The 25,943-nt window shown below is 38.0% G+C and overlaps 9 non-coding genes across 9 annotated transcripts; 8 read left to right on the top strand and 1 right to left on the bottom strand.

Moving 5' to 3' along the window:
* Window positions 1-1,693: 1,693 nt before the first annotated feature.
* Window positions 1,694-1,767, top strand: Trnat-agu (transfer RNA threonine (anticodon AGU)). Its single transcript has one exon. It is a non-coding gene; the product is annotated as a tRNA-Thr (tRNA).
* A 2,179-nt stretch (window positions 1,768-3,946) lies between these two features.
* Window positions 3,947-4,020, top strand: Trnat-agu (transfer RNA threonine (anticodon AGU)). The gene has a single exon. It is a non-coding gene; the product is annotated as a tRNA-Thr (tRNA).
* A 2,179-nt stretch (window positions 4,021-6,199) lies between these two features.
* On the top strand, window positions 6,200-6,273 carry Trnat-agu (transfer RNA threonine (anticodon AGU)). Its single transcript has one exon. It is a non-coding gene; the product is annotated as a tRNA-Thr (tRNA).
* Window positions 6,274-8,444: 2,171 nt separating this feature from the next.
* On the top strand, window positions 8,445-8,518 carry Trnat-agu (transfer RNA threonine (anticodon AGU)). The gene has a single exon. It is a non-coding gene; the product is annotated as a tRNA-Thr (tRNA).
* Window positions 8,519-10,696: 2,178 nt separating this feature from the next.
* Window positions 10,697-10,770, top strand: Trnat-agu (transfer RNA threonine (anticodon AGU)). Its single transcript has one exon. It is a non-coding gene; the product is annotated as a tRNA-Thr (tRNA).
* Window positions 10,771-13,512: 2,742 nt separating this feature from the next.
* Trnat-agu (transfer RNA threonine (anticodon AGU)) lies at window positions 13,513-13,586 on the top strand. The gene has a single exon. It is a non-coding gene; the product is annotated as a tRNA-Thr (tRNA).
* A 2,947-nt stretch (window positions 13,587-16,533) lies between these two features.
* On the top strand, window positions 16,534-16,607 carry Trnat-agu (transfer RNA threonine (anticodon AGU)). Its single transcript has one exon. It is a non-coding gene; the product is annotated as a tRNA-Thr (tRNA).
* Window positions 16,608-18,789: 2,182 nt separating this feature from the next.
* On the top strand, window positions 18,790-18,863 carry Trnat-agu (transfer RNA threonine (anticodon AGU)). The gene has a single exon. It is a non-coding gene; the product is annotated as a tRNA-Thr (tRNA).
* Window positions 18,864-24,073: 5,210 nt separating this feature from the next.
* Window positions 24,074-24,147, bottom strand: Trnat-agu (transfer RNA threonine (anticodon AGU)). Its single transcript has one exon. It is a non-coding gene; the product is annotated as a tRNA-Thr (tRNA).
* Window positions 24,148-25,943: the final 1,796 nt, after the last annotated feature.

Raw genomic sequence — 25,943 nt, forward strand, 5'->3', positions numbered from 1 at the left:
ATCTCCACTTAAGTAAACAGAGGCTTTAGAGGCAGTGCAGTTGCCGTATAGGTTTTCCTTGTAATCCTCAATGACATAATAATTTGAACACACAATTCCACGTGGTCACGTGTCACATTTGTTTAAAGCTTCAGTCTAGTAAGCGAGAAACCGAGTGTTCGAATCACTCTGGAACCTACTCAATTTGGTTTCTATTCTTTTTTCTCAAGAGAGATTGATACGGGTATTGGTGTTTAAAATGCACACAAAGCCACAAAAACTTGCAGTGGAATATGATCGATTATATCTACGTTAGTATTTCATTGTTTCCTTCAGTAAATATGGTAGGACGAAAACAGTAACAATTTTGATCTTGCTGAAAGAGGATTTATTCAAACAGCTGCTATTTCCAGCGAATCAAGTATTCACGTAAAACTTCGTTCGTCATTTCGTTAGTCATCAATGATGAACAATATATTATGTCTAATATAACTCACGACGAAGAAGACGACATTATATCTTAAATTAAAGTAGGATTTACGGCTGTATCTCTCTCCTGTTTTCTTTATAGCAATTATAAAGAAGTTCTAGTAAGAATGTTCTGTTGATTAATATTAAAAAAGATACGAACGTAAAAAGAGAAGAGGGGATAATGTAACGTGGGATCACCTAAGAACAATGAACATCAATATAATTGCTAAGTACATTTTCTATGTAAGTATTCTTTTTACACTGAAATTACCATTGTTGACGTCACAATACTTTAAAGACGCTGATATGATGTGGCTCCAAATTCAGGTTAGATGGATGTTGTTCTCAAACTTTTCAAAACATTTTATGTGCCGGTCCCCTTACAGTTTTCTAGATGATTCGCAGTCCCCTATAAATTGCAGGATAATTAACATGAAAAAAAAATGACATACATTCGCGCACCAAAATTTCCGGACTATGAACTGCACTGCCCATAGACCCGTCACCTCGAAAATGACAACTTAATTCACGCAGTGCCCACTGGGATACAATAAATACACATGAAAAAATGGGGAATCAGTTAGTTACAAAAGAAATGAGAAACGAAAACAATCCGAAAATATCCCGAGCATCTTGTATTAACAACTGCGTAAGACCCATTCATGCCTATTTGACAGAAAGAAACTGCAGGTCATACACCGAAAACTACGGTATATATATATACATGACAGTGGCTCACGAACTTTTAGCATCACCTTTGTGATGCTATCCCCACATTGTCATGTCATTCCTCATACAGATTACCCAAGAGGTGCATTTCAACCAATTTAAATATTTATAGCAGAATTGTAATATTATCTCAAAGTGTACAGACGCTTCTGCCAATTGGATCACTTGAGTGCACGGAAAGCCACACCGTCTTCTCCTTCCCTGAAGGTTTGTCATCTCTTTTCCTAAATCCCTGATACATTAACAGGTGTCTATAATGGATTATATCGACCTTAAGAGTGTCAGCGTTTCTAAATTTAAGAGAAACCTAAAGGATAGAAACCAAAGTAGAGCGGGGAGGGTTATGAACCCAGAACTGTATGTAAATATGTTGAAGACCTTGTAACGATTTGACGAAACCACAGACTTTATAAGTTGGTCAGGAAAATGAGTTTCCCACGTAGTAACGTTATTGAAATTTTTTACGCTATAATTGAAGACATAACAATAATAATTGAAAGACGACATGCAACCTGGCTCCGTAGCTCAGTTGGTTAGAGCGCCAGTCTAGTAAACTGGAGGTCGAGTGTTCGAGTCCCTCCGGAGCCTGAACCTGAACCTGTTGGTTATGTAATATCTTTTTTTCTTTTTGCCCCATAGAGCATATGATTTTGATGGATATATTGGTCCCTGAAATGCGTACAGAATCACAAATGCTTGCGCATGACATATTGGACTTACCCCTTTCGCCCAAAATTGCTGGCCTTCTTCCAAAATTTGAAACGAATATTGCATTATAACAGCTAACTGGTAGAGTGGTTACCTCACCGGACTAAATGCTTAGCAGCATTTCGCCCGACTTTAGATTCTCAATTCAAATTCAACTGAGCTCGACTTTGTCTTTCATTCTTCTTGGGTCGATAAAAGGAGTTCCAGTTGTATCGTCTTACTCCTTCTTGCAATTGGTGGCCTTGTGACAAAACTTGAAACCAACATTGAAGATTGTATTTGAATGTCCAATGCAACTTTCCATATAGAACTGTATGTATCGTATGTGGTCCGGGAGTTGCTGCACTGATGTATGTCTCTCCTGTAATCTCCACTTAAGTAAACAGAGGCTTTAGAGGCAGTGCAGTTGCCGTATAGGTTTTCCTTGTAATCCTCAATGACATAATAATTTGAACACACAATTCCACGTGGTCACGTGTCACATTTGTTTAAAGCTTCAGTCTAGTAAGCGAGAAACCGAGTGTTCGAATCACTCTGGAACCTACTCAATTTGGTTTCTATTCTTTTTTCTCAAGAGAGATTGATACGGGTATTGGTGTTTAAAATGCACACAAAGCCACAAAAACTTGCAGTGGAATATGATCGATTATATCTACGTTAGTATTTCATTGTTTCCTTCAGTAAATATGGTAGGACGAAAACAGTAACAATTTTGATCTTGCTGAAAGAGGATTTATTCAAACAGCTGCTATTTCCAGCGAATCAAGTATTCACGTAAAACTTCGTTCGTCATTTCGTTAGTCATCAATGATGAACAATATATTATGTCTAATATAACTCACGACGAAGAAGACGACATTATATCTTAAATTAAAGTAGGATTTACGGCTGTATCTCTCTCCTGTTTTCTTTATAGCAATTATAAAGAAGTTCTAGTAAGAATGTTCTGTTGATTAATATTAAAAAAGATACGAACGTAAAAAGAGAAGAGGGGATAATGTAACGTGGGATCACCTAAGAACAATGAACATCAATATAATTGCTAAGTACATTTTCTATGTAAGTATTCTTTTTACACTGAAATTACCATTGTTGACGTCACAATACTTTAAAGACGCTGATATGATGTGGCTCCAAATTCAGGTTAGATGGATGTTGTTCTCAAACTTTTCAAAACATTTTATGTGCCGGTCCCCTTACAGTTTTCTCGATGATTCGCAGTCCCCTATAAATTGCAGGATAATTAACATGAAAAAAAAATGACATACATTCGCGCACCAAAATTTCCGGACTATGAACTGCACTGCCCATAGACCCGTCACCTCGAAAATGACAACTTAATTCACGCAGTGCCCACTGGGATACAATAAATACACATGAAAAAATGGGGAATCAGTTAGTTACAAAAGAAATGAGAAACGAAAACAATCCGAAAATATCCCGAGCATCTTGTATTAACAACTGCGTAAGACCCATTCATGCCTATTTGACAGAAAGAAACTGCAGGTCATACACCGAAAACTACGGTATATATATATACATGACAGTGGATCACGAACTTTTAGCATCACCTTTGTGATGCTATCCCCACATTGTCATGTCATTCCTCATACAGATTACCCAAGAGGTGCATTTCAACCAATTTAAATATTTATAGCAGAATTGTAATATTATCTCAAAGTGTACAGACGCTTCTGCCAATTGGATCACTTGAGTGCACGGAAAGCCACACCGTCTTCTCCTTCCCTGAAGGTTTGTCATCTCTTTTCCTAAATCCCTGATACATTAACAGGTGTCTATAATGGATTATATCGACCTTAAGAGTGTCAGCGTTTCTAAATTTAAGAGAAACCTAAAGGATAGAAACCAAAGTAGAGCGGGGAGGGTTATGAACCCAGAACTGTATGTAAATATGTTGAAGACCTTGTAACGATTTGACGAAACCACAGACTTTATAAGTTGGTCAGGAAAATGAGTTTCCCACGTAGTAACGTTATTGAAATTTTTTACGCTATAATTGAAGACATAACAATAATAATTGAAAGACGACATGCAACCTGGCTCCGTAGCTCAGTTGGTTAGAGCGCCAGTCTAGTAAACTGGAGGTCGAGTGTTCGAGTCCCTCCGGAGCCTGAACCTGAACCTGTTGGTTATGTAATATCTTTTTTTCTTTTTGCCCCATAGAGCATATGATTTTGATGGATATATTGGTCCCTGAAATGCGTACAGAATCACAAATGCTTGCGCATGACATATTGGACTTACCCCTTTCGCCCAAAATTGCTGGCCTTCTTCCAAAATTTGAAACGAATATTGCATTATAACAGCTAACTGGTAGAGTGGTTACCTCACCGGACTAAATGCTTAGCAGCATTTCGCCCGACTTTAGATTCTCAATTCAAATTCAACTGAGCTCGACTTTGTCTTTCATTCTTCTTGGGTCGATAAAAGGAGTTCCAGTTGTATCGTCTTACTCCTTCTTGCAATTGGTGGCCTTGTGACAAAACTTGAAACCAACATTGAAGATTGTATTTGAATGTCCAATGCAACTTTCCATATAGAACTGTATGTATCGTATGTGGTCCGGGAGTTGCTGCACTGATGTATGTCTCTCCTGTAATCTCCACTTAAGTAAACAGAGGCTTTAGAGGCAGTGCAGTTGCCGTATAGGTTTTCCTTGTAATCCTCAATGACATAATAATTTGAACACACAATTCCACGTGGTCACGTGTCACATTTGTTTAAAGCTTCAGTCTAGTAAGCGAGAAACCGAGTGTTCGAATCACTCTGGAACCTACTCAATTTGGTTTCTATTCTTTTTTCTCAAGAGAGATTGATACGGGTATTGGTGTTTAAAATGCACACAAAGCCACAAAAACTTGCAGTGGAATATGATCGATTATATCTACGTTAGTATTTCATTGTTTCCTTCAGTAAATATGGTAGGACGAAAACAGTAACAATTTTGATCTTGCTGAAAGAGGATTTATTCAAACAGCTGCTATTTCCAGCGAATCAAGTATTCACGTAAAACTTCGTTCGTCATTTCGTTAGTCATCAATGATGAACAATATATTATGTCTAATATAACTCACGACGAAGAAGACGACATTATATCTTAAATTAAAGTAGGATTTACGGCTGTATCTCTCTCCTGTTTTCTTTATAGCAATTATAAAGAAGTTCTAGTAAGAATGTTCTGTTGATTAATATTAAAAAAGATACGAACGTAAAAAGAGAAGAGGGGATAATGTAACGTGGGATCACCTAAGAACAATGAACATCAATATAATTGCTAAGTACATTTTCTATGTAAGTATTCTTTTTACACTGAAATTACCATTGTTGACGTCACAATACTTTAAAGACGCTGATATGATGTGGCTCCAAATTCAGGTTAGATGGATGTTGTTCTCAAACTTTTCAAAACATTTTATGTGCCGGTCCCCTTACAGTTTTCTCGATGATTCGCAGTCCCCTATAAATTGCAGGATAATTAACATGAAAAAAAAATGACATACATTCGCGCACCAAAATTTCCGGACTATGAACTGCACTGCCCATAGACCCGTCACCTCGAAAATGACAACTTAATTCACGCAGTGCCCACTGGGATACAATAAATACACATGAAAAAATGGGGAATCAGTTAGTTACAAAAGAAATGAGAAACGAAAACAATCCGAAAATATCCCGAGCATCTTGTATTAACAACTGCGTAAGACCCATTCATGCCTATTTGACAGAAAGAAACTGCAGGTCATACACCGAAAACTACGGTATATATATATACATGACAGTGGCTCACGAACTTTTAGCATCACCTTTGTAATGCTATCCACACATTGTCATGTCATTCCTCATACAGATTACCCAAGAGGTGCATTTCAACCAATTTAAATATTTCCAGCAGAATTGTAATATTATCTCAAAGTGTACAGACGCTTCTGCCAATTGAATCACTTGAGTGCACGGAAAGCCACACCGTCTTCTCCTTCCCTGAAGGTTTGTCATCTCTTTTCCTAAATCCCTGATACATTAACAGGTGTCTATAATGGATTATATCGACCTTAAGAGTGTCAGCGTTTCTAAATTTAAGAGAAACCTAAAGGATAGAAACCAAAGTAGAACGGGGAGGGTTATGTACCCAGAACTGTATGTAAATATGTTGAAGACCTTGTAACGATTTGACGAAACCACAGACTTTATAAGTTGGTCAGGAAAATGAGTTTCCCACGTAGTAACGTTATTGAAATTTTTTACGCTATAATTGAAGACATAACAATAATAATTGAAAGACTGCATGCAACCTGGCTCCGTAGCTCAGTTGGTTAGAGCGCCAGTCTAGTAAACTGGAGGTCGAGTGTTCGAATCCCTCCGGATCCTGAATCTGAACCTGTTGTTCATGTTTTATCTTTTTTTCTTTTTGCCCCATAGAGCATATGATTTTGATGGATATATTGGTCCCTGAAATGCGTACAGAATCACAAATGCTTGCGCATGACATATTGGACTTCGCCCAAAATTGCTGGCCTTCTTCCAAAATTTGAAACGAATATTGCATTATAGCAGCTAAATGGTAGAGTGGTTACCTCACCGGACAAAATGCTTAGCAGCATTTCGCCCGACTTTAGATTCTCAATTCAAATTCAACTGAGCTCGACTTTGTCTTTCATTCTTCCTGGGTCGATAAAAGGAGTTCCAGTTGTATCGTCTTACTCCTTCTTGCAATTGGTGGCCTTGTGACAAAAGTTGAAACCAACATTGAAGATTGTATTTGAATGTCCAATGCAACTTTCCATATAGAACTGTATGTATCGTATGTGGTCCGGGAGTTGCTGCACTGATGTATGTCTCTCCTGTAATCTCCACTTAAGTAAACAGAGGCTTTAGAGGCAGTGCAGTTGCCGTATAGGTTTTCCTTGTAATCCTCAATGACATAATAATTTGAACACACAATTCCACGTGGTCACGTGTCACATTTGTTTAAAGCTTCAGTCTAGTAAGCGAGAAACCGAGTGTTCGAATCACTCTGGAACCTACTCAATTTGGTTTCTATTCTTTTTTCTCAAGAGAGATTGATACGGGTATTGGTGTTTAAAATGCACACAAAGCCACAAAAACTTGCAGTGGAATATGATCGATTATATCTACGTTAGTATTTCATTGTTTCCTTCAGTAAATATGGTAGGACGAAAACAGTAACAATTTTGATCTTGCTGAAAGAGGATTTATTCAAACAGCTGCTATTTCCAGCGAATCAAGTATTCACGTAAAACTTCGTTCGTCATTTCGTTAGTCACCAATGATGAACAATATATTATGTCTAATATAACTCACGACGAAGAAGACGACATTATATCTTAAATTAAAGTAGGATTTACGGCTGTATCTCTCTCCTGTTTTCTTTATAGCAATTATAAAGAAGTTCTAGTAAGAATGTTCTGTTGATTAATATTAAAAAAGATACGAACGTAAAAAGAGAAGAGGGGATAATGTAACGTGGGATCACCTAAGAACAATGAACATCAATATAATTGCTAAGTACATTTTCTATGTAAGTATTCTTTTTACACTGAAATTACCATTGTTGACGTCACAATACTTTAAAGACGCTGATATGATGTGGCTCCAAATTCAGGTTAGATGGATGTTGTTCTCAAACTTTTCAAAACATTTTATGTGCCGGTCCCCTTACAGTTTTCTCGATGACTCGCAGTCCCCTATAAATTGCAGGATAATTAACATGAAAAAAAAATGACATACATTCGCGCACCAAATTTTCCGGACTATTAACTGCACTGCCCATAGACCCGTCACCTCGAAAATGACAACTTAATTCACGCAGTGCCCACTGGGATACAATAAATACACATGAAAAAATGGGGAATCAGTTAGTTACAAAACAAATGAGAAACGAAAACAGTCCGAAAATATCCCGAGCATCTTGTATTAACAACTGCGTAAGACCCATTCATGCCTATTTGACAGAAAGAAACTGCAGGTCATACACCGAAAACTACGTTATATATATATACATGACAGTGGCTCACGAACTTTTAGCATCACCTTTGTGATGCTATCCCCACATTGTCATGTCATTCCTCATACAGATTACCCAAGAGGTGCATTTCAACCAATTTAAATATTTCCAGCAGAATTGTAATATTATCTCAAAGTGTACAGACGCTTCTGCCAATTGGATCACTTGAGTGCACGGAAAGCCACACCGTCTTCTCCTTCCCTGAAGGTTTGTCATCTCTTTTCCTAAATCCCTGATACATTAACAGGTGTCTATAATGGATTATATCGACCTTAAGAGTGTCAGCGTTTCTAAATTTTAGAGAAACCTAAAGGATAGAAACCAAAGTAGAGCGGGGAGGGTTATGAACCCAGAACTGTATGTAAATATGTTGAAGACCTTGTAACGATTTGACGAAACCACAGACTTTATAAGTTGGTCAGGAAAATGAGTTTCCCACGTAGTAACGTTATTGAAATTTTTTACGCTATAATTGAAGACATAACAATAATAATTGAAAGAGTGCATGCAACCTGGCTCCGTAGCTCAGTTGGTTAGAGCGCCAGTCTAGTAAACTGGAGGTCGAGTGTTCGAATCCCTCCGGAGCCTGAATCTGAACCTGTTGTTCATGTATTATCTTTTTTTCTTTTTGCCCCATAGAGCATATGATTTTGATGGATGTATTGGTCCCTGAAATGCGTACAGAATCACAAATGCTTGCGCATGACATATTGGACTTACCCCTTTCGCCCAAAATTGCTGGCCTTCTTCCAAAATTTGAAACGAATATTGCATTATAGCAGCTAACTGGTAGAGTGGTTACCTCACCGGACAAAATGCTTAGCAGCATTTCGCCCGTCTTTAGATTCTCAATTCAAATTCAACTGAGCTCGACTTTGCCTTTCATTCTTCCTGGGTCGATAAAAGGAGTTCCAGTTGTATCGTCTTACTCCTTCTTGCAATTGGTGGCCTTGTGACAAAACTTGAAACCAACATTGAAGATTGTATTTGAATGTCCAATGCAACTTTCCATATAGAACTGTATGTATCGTATGTGGTCCGGGAGTTGCTGCACTGATGTATGTCTCTCCTGTAATCTCCACTTAAGTAAACAGAGGCTTTAGAGGCAGTGCAGTTGCCGTATAGGTTTTCCTTGTAATCCTCAATGACATAATAATTTGAACACACAATTCCACGTGGTCACGTGTCACATTTGTTTAAAGCTTCAGTCTAGTAAGCGAGAAACCGAGTGTTCGAATCACTCTGGAACCTACTCAATTTGGTTTCTATTCTTTTTTCTCAAGAGAGATTGATACGGGTATTGGTGTTTAAAATGCACACAAAGCCACAAAAACTTGCAGTGGAATATGATCGATTATATCTACGTTAGTATTTCATTGTTTCCTTCAGTAAATATGGTAGGACGAAAACAGTAACAATTTTGATCTTGCTGAAAGAGGATTTATTCAAACAGCTGCTATTTCCAGCGAATCAAGTATTCACGTAAAACTTCGTTCGTCATTTCGTTAGTCATCAATGATGAACAATATATTATGTCTAATATAACTCACGACGAAGAAGACGACATTATATCTTAAATTAAAGTAGGATTTACGGCTGTATCTCTCTCCTGTTTTCTTTATAGCAATTATAAAGAAGTTCTAGTAAGAATGTTCTGTTGATTAATATTAAAAAAGATACGAACGTAAAAAGAGAGGAGGGGATAATGTAACGTGGGACCACCTAAGAACAATGAACATCAATATAATTGCTAAGTACATTTTCTATGTAAGTATTCTTTTTACACTGAAATTACCATTGTTGACGTCACAATACTTTAAAGACGCTGATATGATGTGGCTCCAAATTCAGGTTAGATGGATGTTGTTCTCAAACTTTTCAAAACATTTTATGTGCCGGTCCCCTTACAGTTTTCTCGATGATTCGCAGTCCCCTATAAATTGCAGGATAATTTACATGAAAAAAAATGACATACATTCGCGCACCATAATTTCCGGACTATGAACTGCACTGCCCATAGACCCGTCACCTCGAAAATGACAACTTAATTCACGCAGTGCCCACTGGGATACAATAAATACACATGAAAAAATGGGGAATCAGTTAGTTACAAAACAAATGAGAAACGAAAACAGTCCGAAAATATCCCGAGCATCTTGTATTAACAACTGCGTAAGACCCATTCATGCCTATTTGACAGAAAGAAACTGCAGGTCATACACGGAAAACTACGGTATATATATATACATGACAGTGGATCACGAACTTTTAGCATCACCTTTGTGATGCTATTCCCACATTGTCATGTCATTCCTCATACAGATTATCCAAGAGGTGCATTTCAACCAATTTAAATATTTCCAGCAGAATTGTAATATTATCTCAAAGTGTACAGACGCTTCTGCCAATTGGATCACTTGAGTGCACGGAAAGCCACACCGTCTTCTCCTTCCCTGAAGGTTTGTCATCTCTTTTCCTAAATCCCTGATACATTAACAGGTGTCTATAATGGATTATATCGACCTTAAGAGTGTCAGCGTTTCTAAATTTTAGAGAAACCTAAAGGATAGAAACCAAAGTAGAGCGGGGAGGGTTATGAACCCAGAACTGTATGTAAATATGTTGAAGACCTTGTAACGATTTGACGAAACCACAGACTTTATAAGTTGGTCAGTAAAATGAGTTTCCCACGTAGTAACGTTATTGAAATTTTTTACGCTATAATTGAAGACATAACAATAATAATTGAAAGACTGCATGCAATCTGGCTCCGTAGCTCAGTTGGTTAGAGCGCCAGTCTAGTAAACTGGAGGTCGAGTGTTCGAGTCCCTCCGGAGCCTGAACCTGAACTTTTTGGTTATGTATTATCTTTTTTTCTTTTTGCCCCATAGAGCATATGATTTTGATGGATATATTGGTCCCTGAAATGCGTACAAAATCACAAATGCTTGCGCATGACATATTGGACTTACCCCTTTCGCCCAAAATTGCTGGCCTTCTTCCAAAATTTGAAACGAATATTGCATTATAGCAGCTAACTGGTAGATTGGTTACCTCACCGGACAAAATGCTGCTTAGCAGCATTTCGCCCGACTTTAGATTCTCAATTCAAATTCAACTGAGCTCGACTTTGTCTTTCATTCTTCCTGGGTCGATAAAAGGAGTTCCAGTTGTATCGTCTTACTCCTTCTTGCAATTGGTGGCCTTGTGACAAAACTTGAAACCAACATTGAAGATTGTATTTGAATGTCCAATGCAACTTTCCATATAGAACTGTATGTATCGTATGTGGTCCGGGAGTTGCTGCACTGATGTATGTCTCTCCTGTAATCTCCACTTAAGTAAACAGAGGCTTTAGAGGCAGTGCAGTTGCCGTATAGGTTTTCCTTGTAATCCTCAATGACATAATGATTTGAACACACAATTCCACGTGGTCACGTGTCACATTTGTTTAAAGCTTCAGTCTAGTAAGCGAGAAACCGAGTGTTCGAGTCACTCTGGGACCTACTCAATTTGGTTTCTATTCGTTTTTCTCAAGAGAGATTGATACGGGTATTGGTGTTTAAAATGCACACAAATCCACAAAAACTTGCAGTGGAATATGATCGATTATATCTACGTTAGTATTTCATTGTTTCCTTCAGTAAATATGGTAGGACGAAAACAGTAACAATTTTGATCTTGCTGAAAGAGGATTTATTCAAACAGCTGCTATTTCCAGCGAATCAAGTATTCACGTAAAACTTCGTTCGTCATTTCGTTAGTCATCAATGATGAACAATATATTATGTCTAATATAACTCACGACGAAGAAGACGACATTATATCTTAAATTAAAGTAGGATTTACGGCTGTCTCTCTCTCCTGTTTTCTTTATAGCAATTATAAATAAGTTCTAGTAAGAATGTTCTGTTGATTAATATTAAAAAAGATACGAACGTAAAAAGAGAAGAGTGGATAATGTAACGTGGTATCACCTAAGAACAATGAACATCAATATAATTGCTAAGTACATTTTCTATGTAAGTATTCTTTTTACACTGAAATTACCATTGTTGACGTCACAATACTTTAAAGACGCTGATATGATGTGGCTCCAAATTCAGGTTAGATGGATGTTGTTCTCAAACTTTTCAAAACATTTTATGTGCCGGTCCCCTCACAGTTTTCTCGATGTCCCCAACAAAAATCGAAATAATTATCATGTAAAAAATGACATACATTCTTGTACCGTGATTTCTGGATTATAGACCCGCAACCCCAAAAACGACATCTTAATCCACGCAATGCCCTATTGGGATACAATAAATACACATGAATAATTGGTTACAAAACAAATTAGAAACGAAAACAGTTCGAAAATATACCGAGCATCCTGTATTAACAACCGAGTAAGACCCATTTATGCTCATTTGGTAGAAAGAAACCGCAGGTTATACACCGAAAACTATGGTGTATATATGCACATGACTGTGGTTCACGAACTTTTGACATAACCTTCTCCTTCCGCAAAGTTTGTGATGCTATTCCCCACTACTGTCATGTCATTCCTCATGCTGATTATCCAAGAGGTGCATTTCAACCAATGTAGTTATTTTCAGCGGAGTTGTAATAGCATCCCAAAATGAACAGACGTTTCTGCCAACTGGATCACTGTATGCACGGAAATCCACAACTTTAGTAGAAACACCGCCTTCTCCTCCTTGAAGGTTTGCCATCCCTGATACATAACACGATTCGCAGTCCCCTATAAATTGCAGGATAATTAACATGAAAAAAAAAATGACATACATTCGCGCACCATAATTTCCGGACTATGAACTGCACTGCCCATAGACCCGTCACCTCGAAAATGACAACTTAATTCACGCAGTGCCCACTGGGATACAATAAATGCACATGAAAAAATGGGGAATCAGTTAGTTACAAAACAAATGAGAAACGAAAACAGTCCGAAAATATCCCGAGCATCTTGTATTAACAACTGCGTAAGACCCATTCATGCCTATTTGACAGAAAGAAACTGCAGGTCATACACCGAAAACTACGGTATATATATATACATGACAGTGGATCACGAACTTTTAGCATCACCTTTGTGATGCTATCCCCACATTGTCATGTCATTCCTCATACAGATTACCCAAGAGGTGCATTTCAACCAATTTAAATATTTCCAGCAGAATTGTAATATTATCTCAAAGTGTACAGACGCTTCTGCCAATTGGATCACTTGAGTGCATGTAAAGCCACACCGTCTTCTCCTTCCCCGAAGGTTTGTCATCTCTTTTCCTAAATCCCTGATACATAAACAGGTGTCTATAATGGATTATATCGACCTTAAGAGTGTCAGCGTTTCTAAATTTTAGAGAAACCTAAAGGATAGAAACCAAAGTAGAGCGGGGAGGGTTATGAACCCAGAACTGTATGTAAATATGTTGAAGACCTTGTAACGATTTGACGAAACCACAGACTTTATAAGTTGGTCAGTAAAATGAGTTTCCCACGTAGTAACGTTATTGAAATTTTTTACGCTATAATTGAAGACATAACAATAATAATTGAAAGACGGCATGCAACCTGGCTCCGTAGCTCAGTTGGTTAGAGCGCCAGTCTAGTAAACTGGAGGTCGAGTGTTCGAGTCCCTCCGGAGCCTGAACCTGAACCTGTTGGTTATATATTATCTTTTTTTCTTTTTGCCCCATAGAGCATATGATTTTGATGGATATATTGGTCCCTGAAATGCGTACAGAATCACAAATGCTTGCGCATGACATATTGGACTTCGCCCAAAATTGCCGGCCTTCTTCCAAAATTTGAAACGAATATTGCATTATAGCAGCTAACTGGTAGATTGGTTACCTCACCGGACAAAATGCTGCTTAGCAGCATTTCGCCCGACTTTAGATTCTCAATTCAAATTCAACTGAGCTCGACTTTGTCTTTCATTCTTCCTGGGTCGATAAAAGGAGTTCCAGTTGTATCGTCTTACTCCTTCTTGCAATTGGTGGCCTTGTGACAAAACTTGAAACCAACATTGAAGATTGTATTTGAATGTCCAATGCAACTTTCCATATAGAACTGTATGTATCGTATGTGGTCCGGGAGTTGCTGCACTGATGTATGTCTCTCCTGTAATCTCCACTTAAGTAAACAGAGGCTTTAGAGGCAGTGCAGTTGCCGTATAGGTTTTCCTTGTAATCCTCAATGACATAATAATTTGAACACACAATTCCACGTGGTCACGTGTCACATTTGTTTAAAGCTTCAGTCTAGTAAGCGAGAAACCGAGTGTTCGAATCACTCTGGAACCTACTCAATTTGGTTTCTATTCTTTTTTCTCAAGAGAGATTGATACGGGTATTGGTGTTTAAAATGCACACAAAGCCACAAAAACTTGCAGTGGAATATGATCGATTATATCTACGTTAGTATTTCATTGTTTCCTTCAGTAAATATGGTAGGACGAAAACAGTAACAATTTTGATCTTGCTGAAAGAGGATTTATTCAAACAGCTGCTATTTCCAGCGAATCAAGTATTCACGTAAAACTTCGTTCGTCATGTCGTTAGTCATCAATGATGAACAATATATTATGTCTAATATAACTCACGACGAAGAAGACGACATTATATCTTAAATTAAAGTAGGATTTACGGCTGTATCTCTCTCCTGTTTTCTTTATAGCAATTATAAAGAAGTTCTAGTAAGAATGTTCTGTTGATTAATATTAAAAAAGATACGAACGTAAAAAGAGAAGAGGGGATAATGTAACGTGGTATCACCTAAGAACAATGAACATCAATATAATTGCTAAGTACATTTTCTATGTCAGTATTCTTTTTACACTGAAATTACCATTGTTGACGTCACAATACTTTAAAGACGCTGATATGATGTGGCTCCAAATTCAGGTTAGATGGATGTTGTTCTCAAACTTTTCAAAACATTTTATGTGCCGGTCCCCTCACAGTTTTCTCGATGTCCCCTACAAAAATCGAGATAATTATCATGTAAAAAATGACATACATTCTTGTACCGTGATTTCTGGATTATAGACCCGCAACCCCAAAAACGACATCTTAATCCACGCAATGCCCTATTGGGATACAATAAATACACATGAATAATTGGTTACAAAACAAATTAGAAACGAAAACAGTTCGAAAATATACCGAGCATCCTGTATTAACAACCGAGTAAGATCCATTTATGCTCATTTGGTAGAAAGAAACCGCAGGTTATACACCGAAAACTATGGTGTATATATGCACATGACTGTGGTTCACGAACTTTTGACATAACCTTCTCCTTCCGCAAAGTTTGTGATGCTATTCCCCACTACTGTCATGTCATTCCTCATGCTGATTATTCAAGAGGTGCATTTCAACCAATGTAGTTATTTTCAGCGGAGTTGTAATAGCATCCCAAAATGAACAGACGTTTCTGCCAACTTGATCACTAGTATGCACGGAAAGCCACAACTTTAGTAGAAACACCGCCTTCTCCTCCTTGAAGGTTTGCCATCCCTGATACATAACATGACAGCAAAAAAAAAAAACTATATAAGAAGTTATTTATTCACAAAAGCAGCCCGTCTGTTATTTTATTTACAGCCAAGTAACCAGCTCTTCTATGTACGGCTCTGTTTTGGCGAGGGCAACGCTAATGGCTGGTATGACATCGAGTCGATTTCGTGACTTTATTTTGATGGTTTTGTTCGTAGATAAACCTCCGCAAATTGATAACCGTTGGGAAGACAGTTCTGTCGGAACTCGTTACCATGAAATGCAACCAAGCCTTATGAAGCCCAGCCACCATGCGTGATGGGAATGGGTGTGCGGGAAAATGTACCGGTGAGGATAGCGACGGCGAGAGACATACAAGCGTTTGGATTACAATAGTGGAGTGGTGAAGCATATGAGCGTAGAATACCGACAGCACATGCACGATCCACAGTTATACCCGCATACTTTTCATTGGCCTATCACACCTGTTGTACAACAAATGTAATTAGCAAATGTGCGTGTTAGAGTGGCGTGGGTTTTTGAGGCCAACGACAGAAAAAGGATGATAACATGCCAAAAATTGAAAATCTAGAAATTTTAAAACTTACCAGTCTCAAGCCATCCGTTTTCATGATACTCAGCATCCTTTCACAGTAAGCCTAAAATCGCTTGGCGGTAACCTAGGGGACAAGGACCCCAGTTTGAGAATCACTGAACTAGAAGCTTATTGCTTTTTCTGGAATATCTCTTTTTACTTTTCTTTGTCAAGATAGAATGATACTAATATTGATTTCAAAAACATACACACAAAGTTACAGATTTCTTCGGGTGTCTATAATGGATTATATCGACCTTAAGAGTGTCAGCGTTTCTAAATTTTAGAGAAACCTAAAGGATAGAAACCAAAGTAGAGCGGGGAGGGTTATGAACCCAGAACTGTATGTAAATATGTTGAAGACCTTGTAACGATTTGACGATATCACAGACTTTATAAGTTGGTCAGTAAAATGAGTTTCCCACGTAGTAACGTTATTGAAATTTTTTACGCTATAATTGAAGACATAACAATAATAATTGAAAGACGGCATGCAACCTGGCTCCGTAGCTCAGTTGGTTAGAGCGCCAGTGTAGTAAACTGGAGGTCGAGTGTTCGAGTCCCTCCGGAGCCTGAACCTGAACCTGTTGGTTATCTATTATCTTTTTTTCTTTTTGCCCCATAGAGCATATGATTTTGATGGATATATTGGTCCCTGAAATGCGTACAGAATCACAAATGCTTGCGCATGACATATTGGACTTACCCCTTTCGCCCAAAATTGCCGGCCTTCTTCCAAAATTTGAAACGAATATTGCATTATAGCAGCTAACTGGTAGAGTGGTTACCTCACCGGACAAAATGCTGCTTAGCAGCATTTCGCCCGACTTTAGATTCTCAATTCAAATTCAACTGAGCTCGACTTTGTCTTTCATTCTTCCTGGGTCGATAAAAGGAGTTCCAGTTGTATCGTCTTACTCCTTCTTGCAATTGGTGGCCTTGTGACAAAACTTGAAACCAACATTGAAGATTGTATTTGAATGTCCAATGCAACTTTCCATATAGAACTGTATGTATCGTATGTGGTCCGGGAGTTGCTGCACTGATGTATGTCTCTCCTGTAATCTCCACTTAAGTAAACAGAGGCTTTAGAGGCAGTGCAGTTGCCGTATAGGTTTTCCTTGTAATCCTCAATGACATAATAATTTGAACACACAATTCCACGTGGTCACGTGTCACATTTGTTTAAAGCTTCAGTCTAGTAAGCGAGAAACCGAGTGTTCGAATCACTCTGGAACCTACTCAATTTGGTTTCTATTCTTTTTTCTCAAGAGAGATTGATACGGGTATTGGTGTTTAAAATGCACACAAAGCCACAAAAACTTGCAGTGGAATATGATCGATTATATCTACGTTAGTATTTCATTGTTTCCTTCAGTAAATATGGTAGGACGAAAACAGTAACAATTTTGATCTTGCTGAAAGAGGATTTATTCAAACAGCTGCTATTTCCAGCGAATCAAGTATTCACGTAAAACTTCGTTCGTCATTTCGTTAGTCATCAATGATGAACAATATATTATGTCTAATATAACTCACGACGAAGAAGACGACATTATATCTTGAATTAAAGTAGGATTTACGGCTGTATCTCTCTCCTGTTTTCTTTATAGCAATTATAAAGATGTTCTAGTAAGAATGTTCTGTTGATTAATATTAAAAAAGATACGAACGTAAAAAGAGAAGAGGGGATAATGTAACGTGGGATCACCTAAGAACAATGAACATCAATATAATTGCTAAGTACATTTTCTATGTAAGTATTCTTTTTACACTGAAATTACCATTGTTGACGTCACAATACTTTAAAGACGCTGATATGATGTGGCTCCAAATTCAGGTTAGATGGATGTTGTTCTCAAACTTTTCAAAACATTTTATGTGCCGGTCCCCTTACAGTTTTCTCGATGATTCGCAGTCCCCTATAAATTGCAGGATAATTAACATGAAAAAAAAATGACATACATTCGCGCACCAAAATTTCCGGACTATGAACTGCACTGCCCATAGACCCGTCACCTCGAAAATGACAACTTAATTCACGCAGTGCCCACTGGGATACAATAAATACACATGAAAAAATGGGGAATCAGTTAGTTACAAAACAAATGAGAAACGAAAACAGTCCGAAAATATCCCGAGCATCTTGTATTAACAACTGCGTAAGACCCATTCATGCCTATTTGACAGAAAGAAACTGCAGGTCATACACCGAAAACTACGGTATATATATATACATGACAGTGGATCACGAACTTTTAGCATCACCTTTGTGATGCTATCCCCACATTGTCATGTCATTCCTCATACAGATTATCCAAGAGGTGCATTTCAACCAATTTAAATATTTCCAGCAGAATTGTAATATTATCTCAAAGTGTACAGACGCTTCTGCCAATTGGATCACTTGAGTGCACGGAAAGCCACACCGTCTTCTCCTTCCCTGAAGGTTTGTCATCTCTTTTCCTAAATCCCTGATACATAAACAGGTGTCTATAATGGATTATATCGACCTTAAGAGTGTCAGCGTTTCTAAATTTTAGAGAAACCTAAAGGATAGAAACCAAAGTAGAGCGGGGAGGGTTATGAACCCCGAACTGTATGTAAATATGTTGAAGACCTTGTAACGATTTGACGAAACCACAGACTTTATAAGTTGGTCAGTAAAATGAGTTTCCCACGTAGTAACGTTATTGAAATTTTTTATGCTATAATTGAAGACATAACAATAATAATTGAAAGACTGCTTGCAACCTGGCTCCGTAGCTCAGTTGGTTAGAGCGCCAGTCTAGTAAACTGGAGGTCGAGTGTTCGAGTCCCTCCGGAGCCTGAACCGGAACCTGTTGGTTATGTAATATCTTTTTTTCTGTTTGCCCCATAGAGCATATGATTTTGATGGATATATTGGTCCCTGAAATGCGTACAGAATCACAAATGCTTGCGCATGACATATTGGACTTCGCCCAAAATTGCTGGCCTTCTTCCAAAATTTGAAACGAATATTGCATTATAGCAGCTAACTGGTAGATTGGTTACCTCACCGGACAAAATGCTGCTTAGCAGCATTTCGCCCGACTTTAGATTCTCAATTCAAATTCAACTGAGCTCGACTTTGTCTTTCATTCTTCCTGGGTCGATAAAAGGAGTTCCAGTTGTATCGTCTTACTCCTTCTTGCAATTGGTGGCCTTGTGACAAAACTTGAAACCAACATTGAAGATTGTATTTGAATGTCCAATGCAACTTTCCATATAGAACTGTATGTATCGTATGTGGTCCGGGAGTTGCTGCACTGATGTATGTCTCTCCTGTAATCTCCACTTAAGTAAACAGAGGCTTTAGAGGCAGTGCAGTTGCCGTATAGGTTTTCCTTGTAATCCTCAATGACATAATAATTTGAACACACAATTCCACGTGGTCACGTGTCACATTTGTTTAAAGCTTCAGTCTAGTAAGCGAGAAACCGAGTGTTCGAATCACTCTGGAACCTACTCAATTTGGTTTCTATTCTTTTTTCTCAAGAGAGATTGATACGGGTATTGGTGTTTAAAATGCACACAAAGCCACAAAAACTTGCAGTGGAATATGATCGATTATATCTACGTTAGTATTTCATTGTTTCCTTCAGTAAATATGGTAGGACGAAAACAGTAACAATTTTGATCTTGCTGAAAAAGGATTTATTCAAACAGCTGCTATTTCCAGCGAATCAAGTATTCACGTAAAACTTCATTCGTCATTTCGTTAGTCATCAATGATGAACAATATATTATGTCTAATATAACTCACGACGAAGAAGACGACATTATATCTTAAATTAAAGTAGGATTTACGGCTGTATCTCTCTCCTGTTTTCTTTATAGCAATTATAAAGAAGTTCTAGTAAGAATGTTCTGTTGATTAATATTAAAAAAGATACGAACGTAAAAAGAGAAGAGTGGATAATGTAACGTGGTATCACCTAAGAACAATGAACATCAATATAATTGCTAAGTACATTTTCTATGTAAGTATTCTTTTTACACTGAAATTACCATTGTTGACGTCACAATACTTTAAAGACGCTGATATGATGTGGCTCCAAATTCAGGTTAGATGGATGTTGTTCTCAAACTTTTCAAAACATTTTATGTGCCGGTCCCCTTACAGTTTTCTCGATGATTCGCAGTCCCCTATAAATTGCAGGATAATTAACATGAAAAAAAAAATGACATACATTCGCGCACCATAATTTCCGGACTATGAACTGCACTGCCCATAGACCCGTCACCTCGAAAATGACAACTTAATTCACGCAGTGCCCACTGGGATACGATAAATACACATGAAAAAATGGGGAATCAGTTAGTTACAAAAGAAATGAGAAACGAAAACAGTCCGAAAATATCCCGAGCATCTTGTATTAACAACTGCGTAAGACCCATTCATGCCTATTTGACAGAAAGAAACTGCAGGTCATACACCGAAAACTACGGTATATATATATATATACATGACAGTGGTTCACGAATTTTTAGCATCACCTTTGTGATGCTATCCTCACATTGTCATGTCATTCCTCATACAGATTATCCAAGAGGTGCATTTCAACTAATTTAGATATTTCCCGCAGAATTGTAATATTATCTCAAAGTGTACAGACGCTTCTGCCAATTGGATCACTTGAGTGCACGGAAAGCTACACCGTCTTCTCCTTCCCTGAAGGTTTGTCATTTTATTTATAGCTAAGTAACCAGCTCTTCTACGTTCGGCTCTGTTTTAGAGAAGGCAAACCTCATTTCTAGTGTAACATCTAGTCGATTTCGTGTCTTTATTTTGATGGCAAGCAAAGTGGAAAACGTGGTCTCACACTCATAGGTGGTTGGAAATGGCACCATATATTAAGAGACATCTTTGCGACATCAGTATACGACCGTGCCATTTCAATCCAAAAGTCAGAACAGTAGATTTCACGGTAAAACATTTTGCATCTCGATCATTGACCAAATCAATGAACTACTCTTGAATTAAATTGTCTTCTGTTGGTAGATCGCTAACAGAGAACACAAAGGGATGGATTCCTGATAGAGCGGCAGTATTTGTGAAAGTCATGAAGATCAGGAAAATATAAAGAATATTTCTCTGCTAAATATTGACACGTGTTGTTTCATGGGTTCAATGATATCGTCATCGACTTGAAGCTCTTATGCATCAATAAACACGTTTAGTTGAGGAAATGATGCAAAGTTCTTTCTAACCAACATTGGGGTGCCAAAGTTCAAGCTTCATTTTGGAAGTAGTTGGATTTTCATGAGAATGAAACATAGTTATCTCTCCCTTGCAGTGAAAGATTGACGGCATTCACTAACTTGAATATGACCGCCAAAAATGCCAAGCAGATCAGAAAACGAACATCGGAGAATTTGGCAAGAAAATCTGGTTTCGAATCTTGTAAAAGATCGTAGACTTGTTTTCGTAGAATGAAGACCCTGTTTATTGTTTTTCCTCTCAAAAGCCATCTCAATTGTGAGTGCAACAGAAGCATTTCTTTGCACAACACGGCGGACAGACGGGATTTGAGTGCGTTCGCTTTGATGAAGTTCACGTAATTCAGAACATTCTTTAACTCATCAGGCATAGTTTTCACCATTTGTGCTTGTTGATGAATTGTGCTGTGTTTATCAATAGCACCTGGGGATTTTTCTTTCACTGAAATCTAAAAACCGGAACGGCAATCAGGCATCGCCGGAGCGCCATCGGTGCACATGCTAATGACATGTTCCCAGCTGACAGCTGATATTATGTACCTCAAAAAATTTCTCCAGTTTGTTAAATATTTCTTTTGCGGTTGTTTTGGTGCTGAGGGTTTTCCAAAACAGGAATTCGTCCTTCAAGTGAGTGTTATGTACATAACGTACATAGACGCAAAGTTGGGTTAAGTTGGAAACATCCGTCCTTTCATCAAGCTAGATCACGAAAAAGTTCAAAAGCGAATTGTGAATGCTAGAGACCAACTGCAACAGAATGTTGTCAGACAGCTCAGTTATTCACGTGCTAACAGTATCGTTTGTGAAAGACATGCTTCAGCTTCTGAATTTCAGAACTTCCTAGCACATTCGATATGATATCTCTGCAGCAAGGCAATATCAACTCTTCGCCAATATTGTTGGGAATTTTGGCAACAGTTATTTACTTTGAAACTTCGTACGGTAATTTAAAACCAGCCGTAATATCCAGAGAAGACATTCCTGCGTCATCAAGTCTGCACTTCGTCAATCTGACGGCTTCTCAATTTATTGAACTAGAATACTTCGTTTTGAAGTAAACAAATTTAATATAACTAGATACATTGTATATTTATTTCGAATTTTTCATATACTACGGTTGTGCATATATGCATTAATATAGCTAGCTTTTTTGGGGTTCACTATTAATTGCGGAAGAAATCCAAAGTGCATGTGAGCGTTGTTTTGTACCTAGGTAAACCTCCGCGAATTGATAACCGCTACCATGAAAAGCAACCATGCCTTATAATGCTCAGCCACCGTCCGAGATGGGAATGGGTGTATGGCAAAGGGCAAGGTCGTGCGGGAACATGCACCGGTGAGTATAACGATTACAGTAGTGGAGTGATGAAGCATGTGAACGTAGAATACTGACAGCGCATGTACGATCCACCATTATACCCGCATATTTTCCATTAGCCTATCACACCTGTTGCACAACAAGCGCGGTTATAGCGAATCAAATTGTTACGTAAAACTTCGTTCGTCATTTCTTTACCGTTTTTAATGATGAACATTGTACTGTTATGTCCAATACGATAGCTCACAACAACGAAGACGACATTATATCTTATACTAGATTAAAAGCCGCACTCTGTGCGGACGTTTGAGATAGCACCTCCGGAGGGCTCATTGAGCCTTCAGCCCAAAACTATGGAAAGCAATAATAATAAAACCTTTATTGGTATCCTACCATCTCACATTTATATCACAGAGTATCGCATTCGGGTAAATTTGCATCACTTTGGAGATCACTTCAAAGTAGAACCTTTACAGAATCATCTAATTTGATCAGACAATTATGACACATATCTGACTCATAATCATTTCATGGTTGCCAAGAGCAACATTAAATTTTCTTAAAAGTACGGTTTAAAATCTGCTGACAGCACCCCATACCTATCTTTAAAATCTTCAAGCATTCCCAGTGGCCCCAATGAGGGTAGGAGAAATGAGTGTAAATTATGTTTTTGATGTTTTGAGAAAGAACGAGATTCCATTTGTTAACGAGGTAACGATCGCAGTGGTTCTTAATAAATAAGAAATAACTTTTCTTATCTTAACAACTGGCAAAATTGTTCTTAGACACTGTCTCCAACACCACTTCATCTATTTTGCACATTATAAACACTGTTCTTTTATTCTTTTACTTGCTTCAGTCATTTGACTGCGGCTATGCTGGAGCATCGCCTTGAAGGGTTTTTAGTCAAACAAATCGACCCCGGAACTTAGCTTTTTAAAGCCTAGTACTTATTCTATCGGCCTCTTTTATCGAACTGGTAGGTTACGGGGACGTAAACACAGTAAAACCAGTTGTCAAGCGGTGATAGAGGGACAAACACGGACACAAAGACACACACACACACATAGATATATGGATATTCGACGGGGGTCTTTCAGTTTCCGTCTTCCAAATCCACTCACGTTAGTTGGCCCGACGTTATAGATGAAGACACTTGCCCATAGTACCATGCAGTGGGACTGAACTCAGAACCATGTGGTTGGGAAGCAAATTTCTTGCCACACCCGCGCCTATTTTGAGGTTACTGAGATAGATTTGGGCTGCTATTTCTAATGGATCCAGCAGTCACGTAGTTGAAAATATAAGAAGTCAATTTGAATGCAGAATATAAAAGACAGATTGGTATAATTGATTAATATTACTATAACTAATAATTATTTGGACTCGGATACCTATCAGAAATAATATATAAGTACCAAAGCTTGGAAAACAAACAAAGACAAAAAAAGCAAAATAATCCGAGATGCGGCATTATTAGGCTCCGGAGAGATTCGAACACTCGACCTCCAGTTTACTAGACTGGCGCTCTAACCAACTGAGCTACGGAGCCACACAGGTTTGTTCTCTTAAATTATTCTTATGATGTTACCAACTAGAATGTAAAAATGTAACTACAATAATGAATAGTGATATTCAAACTGTATCAATTTTAGCGACGTTTATCGTTGTTGCACTTTCTCCAATATTCTTACTGATACTAGTTTAACAAAGACTCACACTACGACGTCTGTGTTACTGTCGAGATTAAAGGTAAGACATAAAAAAATACCTGGTTTAATGTAAGATATAATGCCTTATCCATGATAAACGGGAGGTCGAGTGTTTGAGTCCTTCAGTAGCTTAGTTTTTCAAGAAGTTTTTTTTTTCTACTAAGATATACAAAATTGGTACGAATATTTATTTCTGAATTACAAATCTACTAGCGTTTGAGATGATGTATTTTCGATTATATCGACCATAGAATTTTCTTTGGAAATGAGCTTCCAGTAACAACTACTCTTTGTCAACCAGCATTAATTCTTTTTTATTGGTCACTGTGAGAGAAACAAGAACAGTGTATCACTTGTTACTACGGAAATCTACACAGCGAGAAAAATCGAGAGAAAGATTTCACTTTACGTATATCGGTCGATAGGTAAAAGATACAGGGTTAATTTTGGAAATACTGCCTACTGCTTCATAGATGATCAAGTTTACTGGAGTCCTCTTCTGTAGAAGTACTTTATTGCTAGTTTATTTCATTGAGTTTGGAAAGGGGATGAATTTTTACTACAACACAATGAACAAAATGTAAATACTTCATAGTCCTCTTTCTCACGATTCCATGAAAAAGTATCCCTTATTAACTACGTAGCTAAATCATTCACTCATTATGATTTGAGAAAATTTGATTTTATTATCCATTTTATAGATCTCGTTCCGCCTTGTTATCAGTAAATCCACTTCACTTATTGTTCATTTATGATTACATAGTTTTTGACATAGTTCTCTATTGACCATGGCTTTAATCGAATCTGATCTAGAAGACACACGATCAAAAGTAAACGAGTCTTGAACTCTCCGTGGTATTCCCCAAGTTGTATATACGACTACAATATCTGATTTGTTGTTCTTTGTTTCAGACAATAGGATATGATTTAAGACAAATTCAGATGCTGTTTCCACCATATCAAGATAACATGTTGTGGATCCTTCATCATTTCGGTGGCTTTGTAGGTGCTGATGTTGACAGTGATGTGATATCTCACGTATTCACCAGTAAGAGAATATCACATCTTTTTCTAAGAACAGGTTTTTCCTCCCACATCACTCTCGTTTTTTTAGTTGATGATACTAATGTTGTTTAGTATTAAGTTGACACTGATTAAGCAGATCTTTGATCAAAGATGTTCCATCTGGGACTGTCTCGTCCTTTGTAAGTTCTGGATAACGTTCAATAATATTCGATTCTAAGACGGCCGTTAAAATTACCCAAAATTTGTAAACTTAGGAAAGAATTTCAACCATGTTTCGTGGTCTGCTACCACAACAGCTCCTTTATAGGATCCAGTTAGCTCAAGACATCATCAGGAGGAACCACGTCCGGTTTCGGCCCCTACTTCTCTACCGTTTTGACGTGGCGGGGCCCCGCCCCCTTTCGGAAGTGTCTTCAGCTCTGGTGTTGGGCGCATGTCTTCTTTCTTCTATTCCCTGGCTTCTTCGATGCAGCATCAACGAGTGTCAGCGTCCGACTGATTGTCTTGTCAAATTCCCCTTTTTATACCTGCTGCTAGGCTCCAGCAGGCTGCCCCAGCAAGTTGTCACGTGACACTGTCTAAATTTCCCGCTGCTAGGGTCCAGTAGGCA

Source organism: Octopus bimaculoides, chromosome 1 (genome assembly GCF_046866305.1).
Source record: "Octopus bimaculoides isolate indiv1 chromosome 1, ASM4686630v1, whole genome shotgun sequence".
NCBI classification, from domain to species: domain Eukaryota; kingdom Metazoa; phylum Mollusca; class Cephalopoda; order Octopoda; family Octopodidae; genus Octopus; species Octopus bimaculoides.